The following is an 8,146-nucleotide window of genomic DNA, read 5'->3' on the forward strand; positions in this document are numbered from 1 at the left end:
AATCTTGCATGAAAAGACAAGAAAATGTTACTAGGAATAGTAGAAATATGTTATAGCATACTGACAAAAGGTGAGAGAGCAACAATCAGTCTGATTCTGCTTTTAAAATTCTCACCATAATCATCTAAAAAAAGAAAGGTGAAAAGAAGCAAAGAAATACATCTTAAGTTGAGGAGAAGGAAAGACAAGGGTTCCATTGCGAACCCAAAATAGAGTGGCAAATAGCTGTTTCAAAGGCATGTGAAATGCCCAATTTTCCTAGCTAAATTATATCCGCCGGACCGGATAGGAGAAATTTTAAGAAACCACATCGATTACAAAATTACGGACAAATCCCACCGTAAGGCGTTTATGAACCCAATTTCGAAAACCCAAAAGTGAAAAAGAAACTCCCCCAAAAGCCTCACAAGGCCTTTTTCCAAGGCATATTTGGAATGGGGATTAAACAAGAATGAAGATAACGAACAAAGAATACCCATAAATTTATAAACGGGCCATCTGAAAAGCTCGCAAACAAACATAAGGAGCTCCTGATTTACCAATAAAGTGAATAATTGGACCCGCTAATAAATTAAATTGTTAGCAACTGACCTAAAATAGAGTGCATGTTCTGAATAGAGCGAGATGAAGGATCGGGAGCAACAACAGAAGAGAAATTCTCATTACAGGCTTGAACAGCAGCAGTCGACATTGGAGACTCGAACCTTGACCGATTATCTATCTTTTTGTGCGTCTTCCAAAATAAGAAGAATGAGAAAGCTTGTGAAGAGTGTTTGAGAAAAGCATGCTAAGGATATGACCCAAGTCACAGATTCCAAAATAGATATTTAGACGGTTGAGGGTTCGCTCCCGAGATCAAAGATGGATACAAGATTTGGTGGCTGCAATGTACTGGGGAAATAAATGATTGGAAAATGAGGGAGGACTTTGAAGAAAAGAGATCCCTTGAGTCGAAGAGGGCCCAATGCATGCCCTGAGCATATGGGAATTGCTGATAATGGTATTTGCATTTGGTAGGTTTGGAATAATGAGTGAAACTAGAGGGTTGAGTGTATTCGCCAAAGAAAACAGCTACTGCAAATTAAGGAAAAAAAAAAAATATATATATATATATATATATATATATATATAAGAAGCTAGAAATGGAAACCACTACTGTATCATCATGGTTTGAATCCAGGCTCCTTTACAATAGTCACAGGGCAGCTAGCATTGGTTACAACATAATTACTCACACTTTCAAGGAAAACCGTTTTCAGTGATCCAAGACCCCTGCTACCCATTACCAAGCTATCAAGCTGAAGGTCCTCTACTGCATCACAAAGCTTGTCTCTTGGGTCACCCCAATATATCTTTGCTATGACTATGATCTCCTTTTGCCTTGCAGCAGTGTCCAGTATGTCCAAGGTCTCGGGATCGGGAGCAATATCATATTGCTTTGACAAACTCGGCTGTCTGAGCTCAACAAGAGGCGATCCAGATTTCTCCCAAAGCTGAGACTGGCCTGTCTGGCCTGTTGTTGTCATGAACGTGAATGACCAAAACATGGTCTCCCTTGTCAGCAAGATTGTCCAGAGCTCATTTCAGAGCATGTTTGCTGGTAGCAGAGAAATCCAAAGCAACGCCTACCTTTCTATCTCCTGGCATCCTCTCACAATAAATATAATTCAGTGGATTCTAATTGATCTGCAGATTTCAATTGTACAGTGAATTTAATTGCTGCGGCCCTTTAAATATCTGATGGGCAGGTATGGATGGGCATTGGTTTTGCTTTACAAAATTTGAGGGCCTTTCCAAGTTGTTGGCACTACAACCCATAAAGTGGTCCAACCCATCTAGCTATATTGTCTCACCCCCAGATACAATCCATGGCTCCTTGAGGGTCACTGTCCAGGGAGAAGTCATAGAACAGTCATTTGGTGAGGAACACTTGTGTTTCAAAACTCTACAACGGTATACTACTACCACTCTGGAACATGGAATGCATCCTCCGGTTTCTCCAAAACTTGAGTGGCGCAAATTGATGGATGAAATGGCCATTATTGCTACTGAGGAGTACAGATCAGCTGTTTTGATTTGTTGAATATTTTCGTTCCGCAACTCCTGAATTAGAGTATGGTCGAATGAACATTGGAAGTCACCCCTCAAAAAGGAAGTCAAGTGGAGGCATTGAGTCACTCCGTGCCATCCCATGGATATTTGCTTGGACACAAACTCGTTTTCATCTTCCTGTGTGGCTAGGATTTGGTGCAACATTCAAGAATGTTTTAGACAAGGATATAAGAAATCTCCATACTTTATGGGAGATGAACTAAGAATCTTCTGATACGTTCCCCTTTGCTGGAATGGGAGTGAATGGCAGTGAATGGTGATTCACCTTTGCCTTCAATAATCAAATATTGGCGCCTGGCAGGAGAAGACTGAGATGGAGGGAGGGTACTATGTTATAAAGTTGTTCATCGGGCTTTGATTCTAACCCCCTTTGGAAGGCCAAGGTTAGGAATAGAATCAACAGCAAAAAAAAAAAAATGCCCTGGGCAAAAGCATTGATAAAAGTACTTGAAATCTCCGTGTCCCATGGGTGGGCATCTAAACGCAGAAGGAGAGAATACAAAAAAATGGGTGAGCATGAGATAAAACTTGTCAAGGCGAAGGTGATCGATTTCAGTAGAGATCCAGGCCAGAAACCAAAACAGGAGAAATTAAATGAAGATTCAGATAGGAAACCCGATCTAGAGGGTTTCGATCAGGAAACAGGACCTGAAATCTACCTCTATGGTTTCAATAAAGATTCAGGTTGGAAACCCGATCTAGAGGAGTATAATGAGGAAAAAAGCCAAAAAGTCAATTTCAAGAGCAATGATACAAAACACAGTGCATGCAAGGCATGCAAAAATAAAAGTAATGATTAAGCAATTAAAAAATGTACAAAGATACCTCTGCCAAATAAATAAAACCAGCATCCAGTTCTTCCAAAAAAAAAAAAAATTCAATTTCTTCCAACTTAAGAAGATTAAAAAAAAGTGAAATCTCTCTCAAGAGTCTCCTTCGAATCGTACCTTCATGCAAACACTCAAAACAAAGATTAAACTGCTCTGATACCATGTTAGAAATGGAAAAAGAAATCTGTAAATAAACAATACCAGGAAAGAATCTAAGTGAGTAAATGCATGAAAGATATTACCATAAAATAGGAGAGAGAAAGCTTCAAGCTCCAACACCATGAGACAAGATATTTGGAAAGGGGAAAGCAAAGAAAACCCCTTGTGAAATTATGAATGAGGCATGAAAAGCCTAAGAAGGAAGAGAGAGAGAGAGATAGAGAGCAATGCTCATACAATAATTGAGAAGAGGAAGAAACCTCATTGTTGTTGAATGAGAGAGGAGGGTCATCTCTTAAATAGAGATGAGAGAGAGGAGTTAGAATGTAACTCCCATGTCTATGAATGCCACCATTCATATGTGTGTGAGGCCAAGTGTGAGATTCCTCTTAAGGAGGAATAATCTAAAATTAGAAATTACAATACATATTTATCCTCACATATTCCACTAGATGACAAAATAAGATGTAGTGGGAAAAGGACAAAAAAGAAATATATTAGGATACCTTGGCTTATATCCTAATATATTACAACAATAAAGAAAGGAGTTCTAACCTTGGTTTATAAATACACCAAGGAAAGATTACAACTTCTAACAATCTTTAATGCCTGAGTGAGCTTGACATATTGATTAACAATAGTATGATATTTTGTGTAACATCAAAGATAATACACAATTAATCAATTATTTCCAACAATCTCCTTCTTTGGCATTGATGGAAACACAACATGTCATAATACAATGAAATTTTTAGAGAAAGAATAAAGTAAGGAACATATCCTTAGGTTCATTCTAATTCTCATCCTTGAGAACTCAACTCCCTCTATTAGTGTGAACTCCCTTTGCCTTTAGTTCCTTCCTTTGTTAGCAAAACTCTTCCTTCAACATCTTCTTCTAATAGCAAATTTTCCCTCTTTGGTATTAGACCAAGTTCTTCCTCGTTGACATCAAAAATAAGAAATGTGTAGGATTTAGTTAGCATGGTGGGATCATAATAAAAAGTGAGAAGAATACTTTCTGAGTGGGAGGAATACTTTGTGCCCCTGGTTATCTCGACACATCAATAGGCGAGAAAGAGGATAGGTTAGCATGAGAAGTAGATCTATCCATAGGTGGAGGAAGGTACCCTAGATAGTGGTTAGATAGTAGTTGATCTGATGGAGCCAGTACCAACACCAACTTTTGATATGACAACCAAACTCTCATTCTTTGATATCTCATTCCAAAGACACTATTCAGTGAATTTTAATGTAACTTATGTACTAATTCCTTTGTAATATGCCTTTGTCAATACTCTATCACCTGATTGATCTTCAACATACTCTGGTTGATGCATCACTAAAATTTTTTTAGTGAGCTTTAGATAGGGGAATAACCCCTAACTTACCTCTTAGATACAAAAATACATCCTTAGGTAAGGGCTTAGTGAATATGTTGGAAATTTTTTCTTTAGTATTCACTTATTCCAATCTTATTTCTTTATCTTGTACTATTTTCTGAAAAAATGATATTTTATAGCAATGTGTTTTTTTTTCTTCGAATGCATCACTAGATTCTTTGATATATTGAATGTATTGATGTTATCATAGTATATAACCACTAGATCCTTGATCTCTATCTTTATATCTATCAATAATTGTTTGAACCAAACAATAGTATAACAATTAACTATTATTGCTACATATTTTACCTCTACTATGGATTGAGAAGTATAATTCTATTTCTTGCTTGTCCAAGACACTAGTCTTTTACCAAGAAAAAATTCTCCACCACTGGTTCTCTTATTGTCATCAACACTTCCTACCCAATCAACATCTGTAAATGCTTTCAAATCCAAATTGCCTCCCTTTTTGTACCATAAAACATAGTCTTCAATACCTTTTAGACATCTCATGATTCTTTAAATTTCCATCATGTGATTTTTTATAGGTTTTTTTGAGAATCTTGCCACCATACTAACTATTAATGCAATATCGGGCCTTGTATGCACTACATACTACAATTTTCCACTCATTAATCAGCATGTGGTCTGATCTACCTCCTTGGAATCATCATCTTTGGAAAGCTTATGTCCATAGACATAGGAGTTGCAACTGATCTTGAATCTTCCATTTCAGACTTCTTTAGTATCTCCTTGACATATTTAGATTGAGTAATTTATAGATACCATCTTTCTTCAAATAGATTTGAAATCCAGTAAAGAATTTTATCTCTCCAAACATAGACATCTCAAATTCTTTAATCATTTCTTCTAAAAATTCTTTGTGCAAGTCATCATTTCCTATGAATATAGTGTCATCCACAAATATTTCTGCCAACAAAATCTTCTTGTTTTGTCCTTCTTTGATATAAAGACTACAATTATCATTTGTTCTTTGAAAACCAATCTTTATCAAATAGCTATGAAGTATTTCATACCAATCTCTGGGTGCTTTCTTGAAACCATACAATGCTTTGTGTAATTTGTAGACTATATCTCTTTTACTAGAATCTACAAAACCTTTAAGTTGTTTTATGTAGACTTCCTCATTAAGAATTCCATTCAAGAATGCAAATTTTACATCCATTTGATAAAATTTAAATCCTTTGAGCTACATATGATAGTAAAGTTCTAACATCTTCTAATCTTGTAACAAGATCAAAATTTTCACCATAATCAATACCTTCTTCTTGAGAATAATCTTTACATCATAATCTTTCTTTGTTTCTAAAAACTTCTCCATCGTCATTTAGCTTATTTCTGAATACCCACTTTGTGCCAATTACATTTTTATCCTTGGGTCTAGGAACAAGAGTCTATGTTTTATTCTTCTCCATCTATTCTATCTCCTAATTAATTTCTTTAATCTAGCTTCCATTATCCAAAGCATCTTTAACATTTCTAGGTTCAAATTCAACAAGCGAACATGTACCTTTCAATTTGTTTCTTGTCATTGTTCCATCTAACTTGTCTCCAATGATTTGGTCAAGTGTATGATGCCTTCTGACATATGTTACTAACATAAGTATTTTAGCTTTGGATTTTGTTCCACTAACTTCTTCATGATATTTTGTATTAAGCTTGGGTCCCACTGTCTATGACTTAGTCCATTAGACTTGATTTGCTCGAGCAATAGCCTTGTAGCTTTTTATTGTGACTTAGGTCTTTTGAACTATGACTTGGGTTGCACTAGATGCAACTTAGTTTCTTTTAGAGATTTTTGGGACTTGGGAGGTGAGGCCTCCTAACTTAAAAATAGATTTGGCATTGTATCAAGTTCAAAGTAAACAAATAATCTATAATCTGTAGGTTCTTTGTTGCTTTCTTCTTCACTCTTTTATGCAAACTCATCAATTCTCACATTATCACTTTCTATGATTTTATGAGTAGACAAATTTAAAGATTTGTATGCTTTTCTTCTACAAGATTATCCTAGGAATATTCCTTCATCACCTTTGACATCAAATTTACCTTTCCTGGATTCTTTCAAGATATAATATTTTCTAACAAATACTTTCAAGTAACTTACATTGGATTTGTAGCCGTGCCATAGTTCATAATGAGTTTGATTTGAGTCTTTCTTTAGTTGTACTCTATTCAAGGTATGCACTACAATACTAATTGCTTCCTTCCAATATTTGGTTACAACATTATTTTCTATCATCAATGTTCTTGCACATTCCATGATGGAGTTGTTCCTTCTTTCAGCTACACCATTATGCTAAGGTGTACCAGTGGTTGATACATGTCTCTTAATTCCTTTTTCAATGCATAATTCATTGAAATAATTGGAAATAAATTCACCACCTTTTTTCAATCTCAAACATTTCAGCTTCTTTCTAGTTTCTTTCTTTACTCTTGCCAGATACCACTTAAATTTTTGAAAGGCTTCGTATTCTTCTTACAGTCGTCATTCTAGAATAATTATCAACAAAAAAAATTGAAAAAAAATCTCCACTATAACTCTCTATTCCAATAGGTCCACAAAAGTCTATGTGTACAAGTTCTAAGACTTCTTCAGAATGATAGTTCTTTCTTTTAAAGCTATTTTTTCCCATCTTACAAATTTGACAATTTTTGCATAGACCCATATTAGGTTTCCTCAAGCTAGGAACACCTCTTACTCTTATGTTTTTTCTTATCTTGACCAAATTATCAAAGTTTACATGACATAATCTTTTGTGCCATAACCATCTTTCTTCTACGTGAGCAATAAAACATGAACTTTCACTGAGATCTAGATAAAATAGATTACCTTTGGTTTATTTTCCAAATCCAACTAGATTTCCTTTTTCATCGATCAATTTGGCCTTTTCATTCATGAATTCTACCTTGAATCCAATGTTATTCAATTGTGCCACACTCAATAGATTATGCTTTAGTACTTCAACCCAATAAGCATTGTCACATCTATGCTCATTGGTTGATGAGATACACCCTTTTCCCTTTATGCAATAAGGTTCAATGTTTCTACATCTCACAATACCAACATCATAATTTTCCATTTGTTGTTTTTTTTTTTTAATCACTAGTCATATGATGTGAGAAACCACTATCAATAATCCATGTATCGTTTTTTCTAACACGAGAAATAAGTCTCATTTTGTCTCCTTCATCATCAGAGTCATCTTTTGTAGCAATATATACCATTTCATCTTCACTATTATTAGAATCTTTAGCCATAAAACAATATTTCTTACCTTTTTCCTTGTAGTCCTTGTAGTTTTTGAATTTCCTTCTTTCCTTTGAACTTATTTCTTTTTTTTCGTCTTTGTATTCTATATTTGAGCACCTTGCAGCAATGTCATCAACTTCTTGACCTTTTTACTTTCCTCTACCTTCGCAATATTTCCTTGCAAGTAGGGGTTCAACAACTTCAAGATCATTGTCTAAAATTTTTTCCTCTTCTTCACATTCAAATTGATTGGCTTTTGACTTCTTACCCTTTTTCTTGAGTGAAAGCTAGGCCTCATAAAACTAGATACCTTTGGAACTAGGGACATAGTTATCATAGTTATCTAACTCGACAACTGTCAATCTTCCAACTAGGTCATCCAAAGTTAT

General features: G+C 35.1%; 2 pseudogenes; one reads left to right on the forward strand and one right to left on the reverse strand.

The window, feature by feature from the left end:
- Positions 1-1,145: 1,145 nt before the first annotated feature.
- LOC149550000 (universal stress protein PHOS32-like) lies at positions 1,146-1,665 on the reverse strand (annotated as a pseudogene).
- Positions 1,666-1,740: 75 nt separating this feature from the next.
- Positions 1,741-2,315, forward strand: LOC149550001 (phosphoenolpyruvate carboxylase, housekeeping isozyme pseudogene; annotated as a pseudogene).
- Positions 2,316-8,146: the final 5,831 nt, after the last annotated feature.

This window comes from Cupressus sempervirens, chromosome 7 (genome assembly GCF_028749045.1).
Source record: "Cupressus sempervirens isolate cs-2001-9-10 chromosome 7, ASM2874904v1, whole genome shotgun sequence".
Taxonomy (NCBI): Eukaryota; Viridiplantae; Streptophyta; class Pinopsida; order Cupressales; family Cupressaceae; genus Cupressus; species Cupressus sempervirens.